General features: G+C 46.5%; 1 long non-coding RNA gene across 2 annotated transcripts; it reads left to right on the top strand.

Annotated features, from left to right (window-relative positions):
* Positions 1–3,075: 3,075 nt before the first annotated feature.
* Positions 3,076–3,930, top strand: LOC134911512 (uncharacterized). Of its 2 annotated transcripts, XR_010176634.1 has the most exons (3): positions 3,076–3,299; positions 3,396–3,501; positions 3,682–3,930. It is a non-coding gene; the product is annotated as an uncharacterized LOC134911512 (long non-coding RNA). The 2 variants fall into 2 exon arrangements; XR_010176633.1 differs by having other exon boundaries at positions 3,076–3,501.
* The last annotated feature ends 16,779 nt before the right edge of the window (positions 3,931–20,709 follow it).

Below are 20,709 nucleotides of genomic sequence, written 5' to 3' on the forward strand. Positions count from 1 at the left end.
TAAGAGAAAATTTGTAGGCTAATCTGCTCATTCAAGCCACCTGGTACCATAGTGCCGAACCGATGGATCCAGCGGACTTCTCATTGTAGCAGTGCTCTGTTCCTATCTCCCCCCCCCCCTCCTGTTTACTGGCTGTTGGTCTATAATCTTGTAACTCAATGACGCAAGATTATGTTTCAATTTCTGAAAGTGTCTTGCTACCGGCTGTGCTTGACCTTCTCCTTGTAAGGCTGCCTGGATGGCTGAATGGTGCATAGCCATCATTTCTCTAAATTGGCTTGTGGTTTTGCCCACATAGAGCAAACACATGGGCATCTAATAAAATATACAACATGTGTGCTGGTGCAAGTAAGGATTTTATCTATCTTGATCCATTTACCTGATTGGGGATGAGCAAATCCTGTACCTGCCTCCATGAAACTACAGGTAGTGCAGCCTGTGCACTTATAGCAGCCTGGTTTTTTAGTAAGGAATGTAGTTTTAAGCCCTGATCTCTGTCCTGAAATGTCATTATGTACCAGCCAATCTTTTAAGTTTTTATTACGTGTGTAGCTAGGTAATAAACAACAATTTTTAAACATGCCCAGATCTTTGTCTGAGACAACTATCGGCCATGATTCTCTGGAGACTTTGGCTATGTACTGACTCAAAGAACTGTACTGTTGTACTGTATAAGGGAATCTTGTTATCCATATTTCTAGATGTGTTATGAACAGGTTTAAGTAAAACATCTCGAAATATGGATAACAAGATTCCCTTATACAACAGTACAGTTCTTTTTTCTTTTTTCTTTTTTTCTTTTTTCTTTTTTCGTCCCCCTTCCCTCTCTCTTCTTCTTTCACTCTTTCACAGTTTTTTCGCACTGCTATTTCCAAGTTATTTATATCAGGCACTAATGGATTGCATAATACAGTTTCATGAATAGAGCCGCAACATAGCAATTTACTTGTTTTATATAGCAAGTACTGTTAAGCTTATACAATCCTTGTTGTTGTGTATAGCATTGCCATGGCAACCCAGCACTGGACGTGCATCGCGCAATACGCGATGACTTCGTTTTACTGCGCCACTGCTGACGGGAGACTTCCGGCCCGACGGACCTCGCCGGGAGGCGGTCCCCCGCTCCGGCACGCGCACCTGCACAATGGAGGGGATATAAGGTGAGTGTTTGTCTATGTTTATTTATATGTCTTGAGAAAAATTTGGAATAAATTGAAACGTTGACAGTACCGGAGGGCTTATTATTTACCACATTCATTGGGTCCAGAGTGCCGAGCATCCACTCGACTACTTACACGTGAACAACGTCAGCACGGGCACCGGACCAAGCCACCTGTGTAACAAAGAGTGCCAGACCATTACATACCTATATATATATATATATCAAGCAGTTACGGCGGCACTCAAGCAGACTTGTTCAATCTTTTATAAACATAGCAAGTTTATTTTCCAACGTCGTTTCGGGGATATACCCCGTCGTCAGGGACAGCACATCACAAACAGACTATAACAGTGTTACATATATATAGGCAAGACAATCCTATCTAAAATTGATTAATCATACTCACCTGTCCTACACCGCTGACCGCCCGCTCTCCGCTACTGACATAGTGGGAACTCGAAAATGACGTGTACAGCCGGCGCCGGACAGGCGAGCTGACGTATTGACGCAGGTTGCCATAGTAACGTGCTATAACAAAGAATACAGATAAATATTCACTGAAGAGTATGAGCAATCCTCAGGTTATAGTTAAACTAAACAAATTGTGAAAAAAACAACCAACACCAGACATAACTAAAGAATAAAAAACATGTCATTTGCGGAATTAGATGGATTTATTATGACAAAATTAGTGTGATATTTATCTATTATCAAAACATGCATTGCAATCCAAGGTTCTCGTTCAATCCACCTGGGGCTATTGTCTTTAATTTGAATATCCATTTAGTTTCCAATTGTAATAAAAGCTTTCCCCTGTTACCACCTCTATGTGACATCGGGACATGATCTATCAGCATCGCCCTAATACTAGTAGGGCTATGCCTGGCTGTCAGCAAATGCCGCGCTACTGGCTGATCGCTGACACCCTTCTCCAGGGCTTGTTTAATTGCACTTCTATGCCCGGCCATTCGGTCCCGAAATTGCCTCTGCGTTTTACCGATATATGCCAAACCACACGGGCATTTAAGCATATATACAACGTGTGTGGTTGTGCAAGTGAGGCGATGATAAATATTAAATTTCTTACCCGTAGAGGGATGATGAAATATAGGGCCCGTCATCAGTATGTTACACGCTGAACACCCAAGGCAGCGGTAACAGCCTAATTTGGGTCTCAGAAAATGCATCTGTTGGGTCTTAGTTAGTGGGAACACATCTAATTTGACTAATTGGTCAGCAAGATTTCGCCCTCTGGTGTAACTCGGGAGCAATCGACTTTTATTCAAAGCTGGTAATTCAGTATCTGTAGATACTATTGGCCAATATGTTTTAGCTTTTTTTAGTGGTGTAATTAGTATTTACTGTGTACTTGTTAACCCAAGGGATGACCTTAGTGTCCTTGGTTAATTTGTTCAAAGGATTTGTCGATTTCCCCTTTAGGGCCTCGTCCCTAGAAATGCTGAGCACTTTCTGTTTCAATTTGTTAAGTTCTTTTCTTGGGTAGCCTCTTTCTATGAATTTCTCCACCATTAAATCCATAGTGGCTACTGTCTCTACCGGGTCTGAGGTAATTCTCCGCACTCTTAAAAATTGTGAGTACGGTAATCCCTTTCTTAATGGGAGCGGATGAAAGCTATCATGGGCCAACAGTGAATTCCTATCTGTTGGCTTAACAAACAATGAGGTTCTTAAGATGCCTTCCTGATGTGTAATTAACACATCCAAAAAGTGGATAGAACTTGTGCTGTGTTCAAAAGTGAATTTTACACAGCTGTCTGATCCATTATGTGATTCAAAAAAAGACTCTAAATTCTCTATTGAGCCCTCCCAGAACAGAAGCAAGTCATCTATGTATCTCTTATAGTAAAAGACTTGCTCTCTTACTGGACTAACACGGGTTAGTCATGAGATCTGTTCATTAGTGATCAGACATTAATGATACCAGAATTTTTATAATTATGGGTGTCAAAATAAGATAGGGGTCTATTTATGAACTCGTAGGTGTTCTTATAATTAATACCCAATTAATCAATTTATTAGGTTCCTTATGCTTGCGAACCAGTTAGATTCTATACACATATGAATCTTCCCCATATTCGAATATCTGAATGTCAGACTCAAGCTGATGATATATGAGGTATGTGCCGTTCCCTTGGATTAATCCCAATCTCTGCCTAATTGAACAAAAAGTGTCCTTTAATTAATAAAGGTTATTAAACGTTTTTTTAATTAGGTATGGTCCTCGCTGTATCAATCAAGTCCCATTGAAATATTGAAACGTTGTTCATACATCTTTGAATGACCTTTTATGTGCTGACAATATGTTCTGAAATGAAGAGGTATGTTTTTCATAACCTGTGCTTTTTGGTTCTCTTTTTTCCTCTTTCTTCATGTTATTTATTCTGTTTTCCTCCTCATGTTGCTATGTCATGTTCTTTTGATACCAATATGTCATGTTATATGTGAGTGTAAGATGCTTATTGCTATGTATTTGTTGACTTATTATTCTACAATTGTAGATTTTACCCCTGATGAAGTCTTGGAACAAGACGAAACGCGTTGGGTTATTTATCTATCTATTATCTGATGTTACCTCCGAATCTACAATAAGGAGAAGGAGGAAATCGTAGTGATATATCTACGCTTTTTCCTCATCACTACAAACTGATTGTTCAAATTGTGCGAGAAATGTAAATGTATCAACTCTGTATACTTATGAACATTTGTGTCGGGTTTATATGTTGTTTTAATAAATTTTTATGTTAGTATTTGTTATCTGACGTAATTTATCCGGAGAGTACTGTGAGGGTCCGTTTTTAGGTAGGGCGTTGATATAACTCCCTTGGCGCCATCTCCTCTATTTCATTTCATATATATATATATATATATATATATACACACACACATACACACACAAACACATGTTTATATATATATATATTATATATATATATATATATATATATATATAGATAGAACATACATTCATTCATTCATACAGACACACATATATACATGCAAACATACATACACAAGCACACACAGAACCACACATACATACATATATACATACATACACACACACACACACACACACACACAAACTTCACATGCTGTATACAGTACATATTGTAATATACAGTACTGTACCGTCCATCAGGGGCTGGGAGGCGGAAGCAGACTGGTGGCACTGTGTGGATGGAGTGAGAAGCTATGGCTGAGCATGCGCCCCTGGGACACTCTATACAGAAAGCTACACAGCTCTCTGCTGCAGCAGCTCCGCTGTCGCGTACGCGGTCGCGTCTTTAAGGGCTGTAACACACTAGCCGGTTTTCCCCGGATGGCAAAAAGCCGGACAAACTTTGTCCGGCTTTTTGCCATCCGGGAGAAACCGGCAGAGTCTGTCACACAGGACGGCTTTGAGCCGTGTGTGATGCTGTGCGCATGCGCAGTATTAGACACGGCTTGGGAAAAAACCGTTGTGTGTGAAAGCTCCCCTTCACACACATGGTTTACTGGCTGCAAAGACGGCCCGGCGCCGGACCGGCAGCTGGACCTTCCAGTGGATAGTTCCGGCTGCAACCCGGCAGCCGGGCCGGGGCCGTGCAGTGTGAAGGGACCCTACCCCTCACACTGTTAACTACAATGCCGGCACGGGAAAAAGCCGTCCGGCTTTTTCCCGGCCGGCAAAAGCCGTCCGGCTTTTTCCCGGCCGGCAAAAGCCGTCCGGCTTTTTCCCGGCCGGCAAAAGCCGGGTAGTGTGTTTTAGCCCTTACTGAGACGGAGACACTGCTGTCTCCGTCTCAAAGATAGAAAATGGCTCATTAGGGGGGCGTTTCCAGGTACTGCGTGCGCCACTGGGGGCAGGGCCGTCTTTTCGTATGGGCTCAATGGGCTCTTGCCCAAGGGCCCCAGGAGTATAAGGGCCCTAGGCTGATAGCTGAGGGTCCCCTCTTTCCAGGGGTACCAGATTTTTTTAAATCGGCCCTGGCGAACTGGAGATATCTGACTTGAAAGCAGTGGTCCCCATCCAAGCCTGTTAATTGCTCTTCCCAGCCAGATATCTCCGGTTCTGTCTGACTTAGAGTTTCTATGAGGGTATACTCCAAATGCTGTGACTCTCCCCTTTTGGTGGACACTGGCAGCTTGTCTCTAATATGCCCGGAACCAGAGATATCAGACTTCCAGCATCTGGTCCCTGCTCCAGCTCCACACGTCTAATATGCAGTTTTAGATTTTCGTTGGTAGATTGCTCTGGCACCTGAACTCTGACCCCCAAGTCCCCAGTACCTCCTGAAAGGTGGGACTCTCTAGTTTTTTATCCCATTCAAATCTAAGAAATATATTTTCAGGATCTTGAGATATCTGCAGTCAAGCAAGCTGCCCTCCCACCGTAAAATGATAAATATTAAGCCCACTCCACTATCCACTCCTCCCCTGCATATTAAACAACCCCTACCACCCTGGAAGTCATGTACCGTGGCCCTTCATTCAGCCCAATGCCCCTTCTACAGATTAGTGTTCTACCTCCCGCCCCATCTCCCATCATCTGTGCAGTAAATGAGTAATTAGCAGAAATTACTGCTTCAGGTCCTACATGCTGAGCGGAAGATAGAACACCCCCTACCGCCCACGGGACATCAAAGCTGCCGCTGGAGGATGGGTAGGGGGCCCAGGGCATTGCTGTGCCCAGGGGCCTACACTGCTGTTAAGACGGCCCTGACTGGAGGAGGGGGGGTGCCGCAGCCACAAGAGCTCTGGGCGCTATGGCTGCTTGCTGCACCTCTGGGTTGCCTCTTGCTCATGGTCCCTGGTTCCTGCTGTGAGCATACTTGCTGCGACAAGGGAAAACACAAAGACATCCAAAAACACCGGCAGAAACACCGGGGCAGCGAACACTAGCAGATGCCCCTCCCTTCCCCTGGGGACTGATGTGAACATTGCGTCAGTGGAAAGGAAAACACAGGTATTCAAAAACAACAGCTGCTGAATCCCGAGAAAGGTCCCTGGTATTACACTCAGCGACTGGGGATCTTCAGAAATGGAGAGGCAGTGGTCAGCAGCCGGACAGCAGAGGCTGTGAGCCATAGCACCATGGCTCACAGCCTCTGCTTACTTAGGCAATTAAGGTCCTAATTTTATCACACTCGCATAGATTCACATCTGGCGACAGGGGGGCACACTTGTACTGGGCCCCAATAAACCTTTGCCTGCGTCGCTGGTGTTCTCCTTTTGGCTGCTGCAATAAAGTTTATTTTTTTGTGGCACAGGAGAGATTACTTGGGGGAATGGAGATACACAAAAGCCGGCAGTTTGCCGGAAAAAACAGGGATTGCCTTTTTTGGAGCACTGTTTTAAATTAATTGATTTTGAATTGACATGATTAGTACTTTAAAACATAACTTTTAATGACACTCTTTAAAATAAAGGGGTGAAAATTTGATTCATAGCTGTCATGTATATTGACACGCCTCCCCCGTTATGGTGACTAGTATTCAGTGTGAGAAAATCTTTCTAACATAAATTGAAATATAAAATTTAAATGAATTAATTATCTTAGTCAACAGCTTAATATTATAATCACCTGGCTATATATTATTCTGGCATAGGTAATGCTCTGGAATTCGCATCACTGTTTTAAAACAAATTATATAGAATGTGCTGCTTCAATACCACTATTCTTGCAAATAGTGCTAATACAGTAACTAAACACTTAAATTGTGATTATCACAGACACTTAAATTGCTCACACAATGCCAGACATAATATGACATGTATGGTTAAATTCTTTTGTCAGCAGAATTATGTTACCTGTTGTTAGCTGGAATTAACGTGATCCCAATTCACTCCGTCACACTGGTCTGTTATTATAACCTGATTGGGAATCAGCGGAGAGTTGATACCGCGACCTGTAACAGTGGTTAACAATTCCTACGAGGTGCAGAGTGGTGCTGATTTTACACAGTATTCAATGATATTGCACAAGTAATATTCTCAAAACCTTAATGGAGTAGCAAAGATAATTCAAAACCTGATTTGTGGTTCCATAAACAATGGAGATACACAGAGGTGTATTTACCCCTTGGCCACCAGCAGCCAGGTGGAAGGGCACGTCCGGCTCCTTTTCTCTATAAGGATTGGGCAGTCAGGAAGCAGATGGAGTCGGAGCACCCATGGGTGCAGACAGATGCCACAGGCTCTTCCCATCATCAAGGTTACCCATCAATGGTACCATTAATGGTGACCATTAATGGGTAACCCACCAATGGCCATCCCTAGACCAGCAGAGAGCTCTAACGCAAGCCTGTGTGACTACAGTAGTCACACAGGCATGCGTTAGAGCTCTCTGCTGGCCTAGGTGGGTTACCCATTGATAGTCACCATTAATGGTACCATTGATGGGTAACCTCGATGATGTGAAAACATCTGCAAGAGAACTATTGATGTATTTACCCACCGATGGTCACCCCTGCTTTACAATTCAGTAAGCTGTAGAGCAATGAGAGCCAGGGGCGGAGCTTTATGGAAGTATTGTGGGCAGAGCTAAGCTTTGTAAAAATATATATATTTACTGCTTGTGCATCATCGATGGTGGGAAACCATCTGGTTCTCCCCCATCAATGGCAAAAGTATTCAACATTGGTCATAGACTATTGAAGATTTTGAATCTTTGATGGCCATACTTATGCTGACCAGGATCCATCTCTGACACACAACGATGCACCAATATATCTGTAGATATTGCGGTGTGTGGTATAATGATCTAAATTGCAGGGTAAAAATAAATCTGCCTGGGATTTATGACTACATGCAAAAAGCAGCCAGTAATTACCTAGCACAGAACAATATAACCCACCCAAATCTAAATCTCTTTACACAATACATCTGCCCTACCTGCAGTTCAAAATGCAGTAGTGTTGCCCGGGTGGTCTTCTGGTTGCCGAATGTCGGGATCCCGGCGCACAGTATTATACCGGTGCCGGAATCCCGACACCCGGCATACCGACACATATTCTCCCTCGTGGGGTCCACGACCCCCCTGGAGGGAGAATAAATAGCGTGGCGCACGTATCGCACCACCGTGCCCGCAGCGAGCCCGCAAGGGGCTCATTTGCGCTTGCCACGCTGTCGGTATGCCGGCGGTTGGACTCCCAGCGCCGATATGCTGATCGCCGGGAGCGCGGCCGCCGGCATACCATACTACACCCGTTTTGCCCATTTGTGTGGTTTTGTGCTTTGCTAACAAACCTGAATCAGGTTCAGAGTACTGAATGTGGAGAAGCACAAGCAGTTCATGAATACAATGGGTAACTCAGAGTTGATCGCAGCAGCAAATTTGTTAGCAGTTGGGCAAAACCATAGGGGTCATTCCGAGTTGATCACACGTAGCAACTTTTGCTGCCCATGCAATCAACTAGACGCCGCCTATGTGTATTTCTGCATAACAGGGCTGCGATCGCGGGATGCAGTCAGTTTACCTCCAATCAAAATCCCGACGTTCAAAATCCCGACACCAATTGACCAATGGTCAAAATCCCGACAAGGTCAAAATACCGACATGGACAAAATACCGACATTTAAAATACCGACAAGGTCAGAATACCGACATGTAAAATGCCGACAGGTCAAAATACCGACATGAGTTTTTCATGATTTTTTTCATTGAAATCGACTTGTTCATACTTTACCATCCCCGTGTGCCGAGCGCAGCGAGGCACCATGCCCAAAGTATGGCGAGCGCAGCAAGCCATGTGAGGGGACGCGGTACACTTTATATGGTGTCCATGTTGACTTATGTCGACATACACAAAAAACATCAAAAATGCATGTTGGTATTTTGACCTGTCGGCATTTTACATGTCTGTATTTTGACCTTGTCGCTATTTTAAATGTCGGTATTTTGTCCATATCGGTATTTTGACCTTGTCGGGATTTTGACCATCGGTCAATTGGTGTCGGGATTTCGACCGTCGGCATTTTGATTGGAGGTATTTCATACCGATCCCGCGATCGCTTGTGCAGCCCTGGTTACTTACAGGTTACTTACCCTGTGCGATCGATCCAGCGCTGCAGGTCCCGGAATTGATGTCAGATATCCCCGCCAAACGCCTGGACACGCCTGCGTTGGACTCACCACTCCTCCGAAAACGGTGAGTTGCCGCCCGGTTCTGCTTGTCAATCTTCTTGCGGTCAACGCTGTGACTGCTTTCTTCGTTTGCGGCGTCACTGGGCAACGACGCACCTGCGCAATGCGGCTGCCGCGCATGCGCAGTTCCGACCTGATCGCACAGCTGCGAGGAAGTGCAGCATGCGATCGCGTCAGAATGACCCCCCATGTGCACTGCAGGTGTGGCAGATATAACATTTGCAGAGATAGTTAGATTTGGGTGGGTTATTTTGTTTCTGTGCAGGGTAAATACTGGCTGCTTTATTTTTACACTGCAATTTAGATTTCAGTTTGAACACACGCCACCCAAATCTAACTCTCTCTGCACATTATATCTGCCCCCTCTGCAGTGCACATCAGACCTGATCGCTCACTAGGGTTTTTTTTTGCACTGCTGCTAACAGATAGTCACCGCCCATAGGGGAGTGTATTTTCGCTTTGCAAGTGTGCGAACGCATGTGTAGCAGAGATGTACAAACAGATCTTGTGCATTCTCTGTACAGCCCAGGACTTACTCAGCTGCTGCGAAAACTTTAGCCTGTCCGGGACCGGAATTGACATCAGGAACCCTCCCCGCAAAAGCATGGACATGCCTGCGTTTTTCAAATCACTCCCAGAAAATGGGCAGTTACCACCCACAAACGGCTTCTTCCTGTTAATCTCCTTGTGATCACCCGTGCAAATGGATTCTTCGCACAAACCCATCGCTGAGCGGTGATCTGCTTTGTACCTGTGCGACGCGCCTGCGCAGTGCGGTGCATACGCAGTTCTGACCTGATCGAAGTGCTGCAAAAATAGGATTTTGGTTGCCTACCGGTAAATCCTTTTCTCGTAGTCCGTAGAGGATGCTGGGGGTATAGATGGGTCTACCAGGAGCCATTGGCACTTTAAGAGTTTGAGAGTGTGGCCTGGCTCCTCCCCCTATGCCCCTCCTACCAGACTTAGTCTAGAGACTGTGCCCGAGGAGACGGACAGCTTCGAGAGAAGGATTTAACACAGATAGTGGCGAGATTCATACCAGCTCACACATACAAGGCACATCAAGCTAACTAGCTTGAAATACTCAGCAACTGCTGAAACATTACTTACCAAGTAACAATGCAGTACATAACTAAACAAAGTTGTAAAGAACCAGATAATGGTTGCAGGTAAACGGAGCGCTTGGCGGGCACCCAGCATCCTCTACGGACTACGAGAAAAGGATTTACCCTATAGGTAATCAAAATCCTATTTTCTCTTACGTCCTAGAGGATGGTGGGGTCCACATTAGTACCATGGGGATGTACCAGAGCTCCCAGAATGGGAGGGAGAGCACGGAGGCTCCTGCAGGACTGATTGACTGCACTTCAGATCATCAGAGGCCAAAGTATTGAACTTGTAGAACTTAGCAAACGTGTTCGACCCATACCAAGTTGCCGCTCTGCAAAGTTGTAACGCCGAGACACCCCGGGCAGCCGCCCAGGAAGACCCCACCTTATGAGTAGAGTGGGCCTTAACAGATTTTGGACACGGCAGTCCTGCCGTAGTATAAGCATGCTGGATAGTGACTCTAATCCAGCGATATATAGTCTGCTTTAAAGCAGGACACCCAATTTTCTTGGGATCATACAGGACAAAGAGTCTGATTTCCTGTGACGAGCAGTCCTCTTCACATAGATTCTCAAAACCTTACAACATCCAAGGACTTTGACGAAACTGAGGAGTCAGTAGCCACTGGCACCACAATAGGTTGGTTGATATGAAATGCCGACACAACTTTTGGAAGAAACTGCTGATGTGTCCGGAGCTCAGCTCTATCTTTGTGGAAGATCAAGTAAGGGCTTTTACAAGACAAAGCCCCCAATTCTGACACACGTCTAGCAGAAGCTAAGGCCAACAACGTGACAGACTTCCATGTAAGAAATTTGACCTCAACCTCCTGTAGAGGCTCGAACCAGTCCGATTGGAGGAACTGCAACACCCCGTTAAGATCCCAAGGCGCCGTAGGTGGTACAAAGGGAGGTTGAATATACAGAACTCCCTTTAAAAAGGTCTGAACCTCAGGGAGGGCAGCCAATTGTTTCTGGAAGAAAATGGACAGGGCCGAAATCTGGACCTTCACAGATCCCAACCTCAGGCCCATATCCACACCTGCTTGCAGGAAGAGGAGGAAACGTCCCAGTTGAAACTCCACCGTAGGAAACTTCTTGGACTCACACCAAGAGACATATTTCTTCCAAATACGATGGTAATGCTTAGACGTTACCCCTCTCCTAGCCTGTATCATGGTAGGAATGACCTTCTTTGGAATGCCCTTCCGAGCAAGTATCAGGCGCTCAACTTCCATGCCATCAAACGTAGCCACGGTAAGTCTTGATAGGCGAACGGCCCCTGCCCCTGCTGCAGCAGGTCCTGCCGAAGAGGAAGAGGCCTCGGCTCTTCCTGCAAGAGATTCAGAAGGTCCGCGTACCAAGCCCGCCTTGGCCAGTCTGGAGCAATGACGATCGCTTGAACTCTTGTTCTCCTTACAAGCTTTAGAACTCTTGGAATGTGTGGAAGTGGTGGAAACACGTACACCGACTGGAACACCCACGGAGACACCAGGGCATCCACTGCCACTGCTTGTGGGTCCCTCGACCTGGAACAATAGCGTTGAAGCTTCTTGTTGAGACGAGAGGCCATCATATCTATTTGGGGTAACCTCCAAAGGTCTTTTATTTCCTTTAACACCTCCAGATGGAGACCCCACTTCCCTGGATGGAGTTCGTGTCTGCTGAGAAAGTCTGCTTCCCAGTTGTCCACTCCCGGAATTAAGTTTGCTGAGAGCACCAATGCGTGTCTTTCTGCCCAGAGGATGATTCTTGTCACCTCTGACATTGCCGCTCTGCTCTTCGTTCCGCCCTGTCGGTTTATGTAAGCCACCGTCGTTACATTTTCCGACTGTACTTGAATGTCCCGATCTCTTAGAAGATAGCCGCCTGAAGAAAACCATTGTAGACGGCTCTTAGTTCTAGGAGGTTGATCGGTAGGCTGGCTTCCAGACTTGGCCACCTTCCTTGGAAGGTTTCCCCTTGAATGACTGCACCCCAGCCCCGAAGACTCGCATCCGTGGTCAGAAACACCCAGTCCTGAATCCCGAACCTGCGGCCCTTCAGAAGGTGGGGCAATTGGAGCCACCAGAGGAGTGAAATCCTGACCTTTGGCGACAGACAAATTCTCTGGTGCATGTGGAGATGAGATCCTGACCACTTGTCCCGGAGATCCAGTTGGAAGGTCCGAGCGTGGAACCTCCTGGTCTGGAGAGCCTCATAAGAGGCCACCATCTTTCCCAATAGGCGAATGCATTGATGAACCGACACCCGGGCTGGCTTCAGGACATTCCGGACCATAGCTTGTATCACCAACACCTTTTCCTGCGGAAAAAACACCTTTTGCACTTCCGCATCCAGGATCATTCCCAGAAAGGAGTACCTCTGGGTTGGTTCCAAATGTGACTTTGGAAGGTTCAGAATCCAACCATGACTCTTGAGGAGGAGTGTTGTGAGAACAATGGATTGCAGCAGCTTCTCCTTGGACGATGCCTTTATCAGCAGATCGTCCAGATATGGAATGATGTTCACACCCTGTTTGCGAAGGAGAACCATCATTTCTGCCATCACCTTGGTAAACACCCTTGGTGCTGTGGAGAGGCCGAAAGGCAGGACCTGGAACTGGAAATGACAGTCCAGCAATGCAAAATGGAGATAAGCCTGATGCTGCAGCCAGATCGGAATGTGGAAGTACAGATGGGTCCTCCATTATCTTGGCTGACTGAGGCGTTAGTCGCGATCAGGCATACGCAGCATGGCTGGACGCTAGGAGGCACGCCTAGTTGAAGGGAGGTGCACAGAGCGTTTGGTGTTACCTTTGAGTCTAATACCTAAGATCATCCACCAGATGTTGCTTTTTAAAATCACCAATGCGCAAGCGTGTGGTCTTCATTATAATACAATACTGAACTACAGAGTAAGAACTACTTTACTGGTGCGTCTCATTACGCTACATTATGCTACAGTATGTCATACAGTCTATAACAGTATATACAGTACTGATGAAAATAGTACAGCATATACAGATGCAAACGAACAAGTTATAGATACAGTATGGTCTATTGATGTTAGGGATATGTGAGCGTCCAAATCACGTAGTATTAAGTATAATGGGGAGAGATAAAAGCTCATCCCTAAGTTCCTGGATGCCAAATCACTGTGTGTATAGTTTATACAGACGCAAATGAACGTGTTAAAACACTTGTGTATGCAGACGCAACTAATGTGTGAAAGGAAAGATGTAGCTCATTGACTTTACAGTATGTACAGTGCACGAAATGAGCGTCCGAGTCCTCTAACGGCATAAACGAACACCAATGGGAAGGAATCGCTCTTTGCAGTACTTTTACACATGAACTTGTGAATCTTCTATACAGTGTTGTGGGCTAGCGATGAAGGCTCCCGTCTGCCACGCTGAGAGTCCCGGGTTCAATTCCCAAAGTGCAAATCTTTTTTTTGTGTGTGTTCCCGTGACATTCACTCTATTATTTTTATTTTTTCTGTGTAATCCATGGTAAAACATTCAAAGGAAGGGTGCACACAGGTTCCACACAAATCGGGGTATATCTGCAGGAGCGACTCATTCGCTATCTAAAATACACAGCGGTAATGAGCACCTATAGACATACCAGTAAATATAAACTAGTGTATTCTGACGCAACTAACTGTTCAAGCAACAAAGTACTGTAGATCATTGGCGTTAGAGAATCTGTGCTGTATGTTACAAGCTGTTCGTGCTAATTAGTACACTAATAGAACATACTGTACAGAGATACTAAGGACAGTGATTTGGCATCCAGGAACTTAGGGAGGAGCTTTTATCTCTCTCCATTGTAATCTTTCTAAGTATAACAGAGAGAGATTAAAGCTCCCCCTAAGTTCCTGGATGACAAATCACTGTCCTTAGTATCTCTGTACAGTATGCTCTATTAGTGTACTAATTAGTACGAACAGCTTGTAACATACAGCGGCAAGTTTAATATTTCTATGTATAATGGACAGAGATAAAAGCTCCTCCCTAAATTCCTGGATGCCAAATCACCGTCCTTAGTATCTCTGTACAGTATTTTCTATTAGAGAACTAATTATCACGAACAGCTAATTAGTACCCTAATAGAACATACTGCACAGAGATACTAAGGACAGTGATTTGGAATCCAGGAACTTATGAGGAGCTTTTATCTCTCTCCATTATACATAGAAAGATTAAACTTGCCACTCTACGTTACAAGCTGTTCGTGCTAATTAGTACATTAGTAGTATTAATAGTATTTTGGAATCAAAACCCGTCACGTCGGTTCAAAACCCGTCACGTCAGTTTTGGAATCAAAACCGACGTGACGGGTTTTGATTCCAAAATTGCATCTAAGCATTTCTTAAGCAGAAAAAATGGCTGCTTTAGATGCTTAGGATGCACGACTTGTTCCTTTTTACTGGTTGGTGAGACCTTCCCACATCCACATACTGGCCAACGATTAAAGATCAGGTGACCACTAACATGCACGTCTAGGTTTGTGGTCTACGTGATAGTTTGCCCATGTGGGCTCTATTACGTGGGCAAAACCGAATGCTAATTCAAAGTAAGACTAACTCAACACAGATCTGCTATTCGAGCAGCTCTGAGTTTGGGTACTAGTGAGCAACCCGTTGCACGACACTTTGTAACACGCAAACACAATCTAGCGAGTCTCAGATACAAGGCCATTGACCATGTACCGGCCTCAATATGTGGTGGTTACAGGGGTAAAAAGCTGCTTCAATTTAAATCAAAGTGGATTTTTCGCCTTGATTGCTTAGCCCCTAGGGGGTTAAACGAGTCCTTGTGTCAGGAATCGACTCACCACTGCCACATCTGTCCGTCGGTGCGGACTCCGTCCGGGGTCCCTACGTTCTGCTGTCGTCCGCCCCTCTGCCGCCAGACGTCATCCTGGGCCTAGGAACGCTCCTGTAACAGCGGGCGTGTATTCCCGCCGGGCCGCGGTATGGGCGCCGCCATGACAGTCTCCATCGGTCAGAGTACAGCGGCCAATCCGGAGCTTGGCCGCACCTCCTTTTCCCACTCCAACCAATGTCTGCACACCAGGGGGTATATCAGGAGCTGCAGGGTGAGCCTGTGGTTGTCCTGAACTTTGTGTCACTCCTGCGACCCATGTGCCTGGATTCCTCCGTGTTCCTGGTTACCTTCCTGGATCCTCCGTGTTCCTGGTTACCTACCTGTTCCTCCGTGTTCCTGGTTACCTTCCTACATCTCCGTGGAACTACAAGCATCAGCAACCCCTGCATCTGTATTTGGCTCCACACCTAACTACAACTGCAGTGTGCTTCAGCCTCTGCAGTAGAGACTCTCTCCAGGTGCATTCCATCACCTCACCTGTGAAGCAGCTTGCTAGCTGCCTGAGCTTAACGAACTGCTCCGTGAACTTCCACCTGAGTCTCCTGCATCTGCTACCAGGTTTGCTACATATTTATTACCATCTCTGCTGGCTCCACGTTTTAAACCATTCTGGTTCTCACACCAGTGAACTTATCCATCATTACCATTTCCTCCATAGACTCTCAGCTTCCAAGCTGCACCATTTCCATTGCATACTTTTTATTGTTTATTCCTGCACGTTATTCTGCTGCCTTATTGTGTGAACTTTTATGTTAATAAAACACCATTGCGCTGATGCGCAGAAACCCAATCCAGCCTCCTCACTTCTTCCATCATACCTCCACTGACCCACTAGCGCCCCCTCCGGGGACACGAGCAAAACCGAACCTGACAGTAAGTTCAGGACCGATGGACTCGGACGGTGGTCAGAGTGTGGGGTCAGGGGCCTTACAAAATCTGGTCTCCCGCTTGGATGGTCAAGAGGCTGTGCAGCAGCAGATGTTCCAGTTTCTGCAAGGGATGTCCTCCCGGATTGATACACTACAGCAAACCCTGCCTAGTGTACTTGTTACTCCAGTTCCAGTTATCCCAGCACCTGCAAGTGCTGTGAGTTCTTCTACGCCGGCTGCATCAGCTCCAGTGTCACGCTTGCACCTGCCTGTGCCTAGCAAATATGATGGCAGTCCGAAGCTATGTCGCGGGTTCCTTAACCAATGTGAAATCCAGTTTGAATTATTATCACACAATTTCCCCACGTCAAGATCCAAGGTTGCCTACATTATCTCACTGCTCTCTGGTTCTGCCCTGAGTTGGGTGTCTCCTCTGTGGGAACGTGCTGACCCTCTGATGAACAACTACGCTGAATTCGTGTCAACCTTCAGACGTATCTTTGACGAGCCAGGTCGTGCAACATCAGCCTCTGCAGACCTTATTCAGCTTCGTCAAGGTACCCGGAGTATGGGACAATATGTCATCCAGTTCCAGACGTTAGCCGCAGAGATTCAGTGGAATAATCAAGCCCTGGTAGCAGCCTTCTGGCATGGACTTTCAGATCGGATCAAGAATGAACTGGCAACCCGCGATGTCCCTGAGCAATTGCCTGAACTGATTTCTCTATGCATCAAGTTGGACTCTCGCATCCGCGAAGTCAAGAATGGTACCTTCTGTACAATTTCAGCCTCCACCTTCTGATGAGCCTATGCAAGTTAATAGGTCCCGCTTAACTCCTGAGGAGCGGTCAAGAAGACTCCGTGAGAGACTGTGTCTTTATTGTGCGGCTGCAGGTCACCAGATCAATTCTTGTACAGTGCGTTCAAGAAACGCCAGATCCTGACTTGTAAAGGAGGAGTCAAGTTGGGATCTTCTAGACAAGCTCCTTCAAACCAAGACCTCATTCTTCCTGTGACTTTAGAGACTACAGATGGTCTTCAGTCTGCATCTGCGTTAGTGGACTGTGGAGCCGCAGGAAACTTCATCACTCAAGCTGCGGTAGATAAGTTTAGTTTGCCTATTTGCGAACTCTCATATCCAGTCTACATCACTGCAGTAGATGGTAGCCGAATCTCCAAGGGGAATATCTCTCACCAAACCAGACCAGTGGTTCTGGGAGTCGGGTTCCTGCATTCTGAATTAATAAAGTTTTTAGTTATTCCTCAGGCAACCCAGGAGATCGTGTTGGGAATGCCCTGGCTCCAACTACATAATCCGCAGATTGATTGGTCTACGTTACAACTCACTTCCTGGGGTTCACATTGTCGCCAGTCCTGCTTAGCCCAAGTTTGTCCTATCAAGTCTTCTGAAGTCAAAACCCAGTCAAATCTTCCTGCGGCTTACCAAGATTTCTCTGACGTCTTCAGTGAAAAGGCCGCTGATGTTCTGCCGCCCCATAGAGAGTGGGATTGCCCCATTGACCTCATTCCCGGCAAGAAACCACCAAGGGAGCGTACCTATCCATTATCCATTCCTGAAACTGAGGCGATGAGCGACTACATCAGGGAGAACTTACAGAAAGGATTTATCCGTCCCTCATCTTCACCCGCTGGTGCGGGCTTCTTCTTTGTTAAAAAAAAGGATGGAGGATTACGTCCATGCATTGACTACCGGGGTCTCAATGACATTACCATCAAAAACAGTTATCCATTACCACTCATCACTGAATTGTTTGATAGAGTTAAGGGAGCCCGCATCTTCACCAAGTTAGATCTTCGCGGTGCCTACAACCTCATCAGAATCCGTAGTGGTGACGAATGGAAGACAGCTTTTAATACTCGAGATGGTCATTACGAGTACCTGGTAATGCCATTCGGGTTGAGCAATGCCCCAGCAGTGTTCCAGCACTTTGTTAACGAAATCTTCCGTGACGTTCTGTACAAATACCTCGTAGTTTACCTGGATGATATCCTCATCTTCTCCCAAGATCTCTCTTCTCATCGTCTGCAAGTTGGTGAGGTCCTCCGACGTCTTCGTGAGAATCGTCTCTACGGCAAATTATCCAAGTGTACCTTCGAAGTTCCCTCCATACCCTTCCTGGGGTATATAATTTCCGGATCGGATCTCCAGATGGACCCGACAAAGTTGGAAGCCATTGCCAATTGGTCCATTCCAAGTAGTCTTAAGTCTATTCAGCGATTCCTGGGATTCGCCAATTATTATAGGAAGTTTATCCGAGGATTTTCAACTCTCATCGCTCCTATTACCAACTTAACTCGGAAAGGGGCAGATCATTCCAACTGGTCAGAAGAAGCTTTAGCGGCATTTCAAAAGATCAAGCTGGCCTTTATGTCTGCTCCAGTTCTGTCTCAACCGGATGTAAACAAGCCATTCGAGTTGGAGGTGGATGCTTCCACAGTAGGAGTTGGAGCTGTTCTCTCCCAGAAGGGAACTGATGGGAAGATTCACCCTTGTGGATTTTATTCTCGTAAATTCCTCCCTGCAGAAGCTAATTATTCCATTGGAGATCAAGAACTACTAGCGATCAAGCTGGCCCTTGAGGAATGGAGGTATCTCCTGGAAGGGGCCAAATTTCCGTTCAACATCTATACAGATCATAAAAATCTGCTTTATTTGAAGGCAGCCCAGTGCCTCAATCCTCGCCAGTCCCGGTGGGCTATGTTCTTCTCTCGTTTTAACTTTAAGCTTCATTTCCACCCAGGTTCTCAGAATATCAAGGCAGACGCTTTATCCCGATCTATGGAGTCCGAAGAGGAGACCTCCGACTCGGTTCCACATTCCATCCTGAGTCCAGTGGTATTTGCTGCGTCTCAAGTTTCTCCTGCTCCACCTCCTGGTAAGACTTTTGTTTCCCCAGAACTCCGTTCCAAGTTGCTGTCTTGGGCTCATCAGTCCAAATTCACTGGGCATCCTGGTGTCCTGAAAACTTTCAAGTTCCTCTCTGAGACATACTGGTGGCCGAAGATGAAAGTTGACATCAACGATTTTGTGGCATCCTGCCCGAAGTGTGCGCAGCACAAGACTCCTCGACAATCTCCAGCAGGTCAGTTACAACCATTATCTGTTCCCAACCGTCCCTGGTCACACTTGTCCATGGATTTCATCTCTGACCTTCCCTCTTCTCAAGGATTCAATACCATCTGGGTTGTGGTTGACAGGTTTACCAAAATGGCCCATTTTGTACCACTCCAGGGTCTTCCTTCCGCACCAAAGCTTGCCCAAATCTTCCTACGGGAGATTTTCCGCTTACATGGACTACCCACTGAAATTATATCTGACCGTGGAGTTCAGTTTGTGGCAAGATTTTGGAGAGCCCTTTGTTCTGCCATGCAAGTCAACCTCAAGTTTTCGTCAGCCTACCACCCTCAGACGAATGGGCAGACGGAGAGGGTAAACCAAGAGTTAGAAACCTTTTTAAGACTTTATGTTTCGTCTTCTCAAGATGACTGGTTGGACCTGCTCCCATGGGCTGAATTTGCCCACAATTTCCGCTACCATACTGCTACAGAAACAACTCCGTTCTTTGCTGTATATGGACAACATCCCCGTGTTCCAGATTTTCAAGAACTTCCTCACATTGATGTTCCTGCTGCCTCTGCTGTCTTGAGTCAGTTCTCTTCAACCTGGAGGAAGATTTATGCTTCTCTCAAGAAGGCTTCTAGCCGGTATAAGTTCTTTGCTGACCGCAAAAGACGTGCAGTTCCTAGCCTGAAACCTGGTGACAAGGTTTGGCTTTCCACCCGGAACATCCGTCTTAGAGTCCCGTCGATGAAATTTGCACCACGTTTCATCGGTCCCTTTTCCATCGAAAGAGTCATCAGTCCTGTGGCCTACAAGCTCAAGTTACCACCTTCTCTACGAATCCCTAATGCCTTTCATGTCTCTCTCCTCAGACCGTTAGTCCTGAATCGCTTCCAAAGAGCTCTTCCAGTCGGCCCCAAAGTGCGAACTCAGCGGGGCCTTATCGACTGGTCCGGTTTTGGTCCTGAGGAGAGAAGTTGGGTGAATTCGTCAGATGTCCATGCTCCAAGGTTGGTCCGTGTCTTCCACAGAACTCATCCTTCCAAGCCACGTGGGTGTTCAGTGCCCACCCATAAAGGAGGGGGTACTGTCAGGAATCGACTCACCACTGCCACATCTGTCCGTCGGTGCGGACTCCGTCCGGGGTCCCTACGTTCTGCTGTCGTCCGCCCCTCTGCCGCCAGACGTCATCCTGGGCCTAGGAACGCTCCTGTAACAGCGGGCGTGTGAGCACGCCGCATTCCCGCCGGGCCGCGGCATGGGCGCCGCCATGACAGTCTCCATCGGTCAGAGTACGGCGGCCAATCCGGAGCTTGGCCGCACCTCCTTTTCCCACTCCAACCAATGTCTGCACACCAGGGGGTATATCAGGAGCTGCAGGGTGAGCCTGTGGTTGTCCTGAACTTTGTGTCACTCCTGCGACCCATGTGCCTGGATTCCTCCGTGTTCCTGGTTACCTTCCTGGATC

Source organism: Pseudophryne corroboree, chromosome 4, assembly GCF_028390025.1.
Source record: "Pseudophryne corroboree isolate aPseCor3 chromosome 4, aPseCor3.hap2, whole genome shotgun sequence".
Classification (NCBI taxonomy): domain Eukaryota; kingdom Metazoa; phylum Chordata; class Amphibia; order Anura; family Myobatrachidae; genus Pseudophryne; species Pseudophryne corroboree.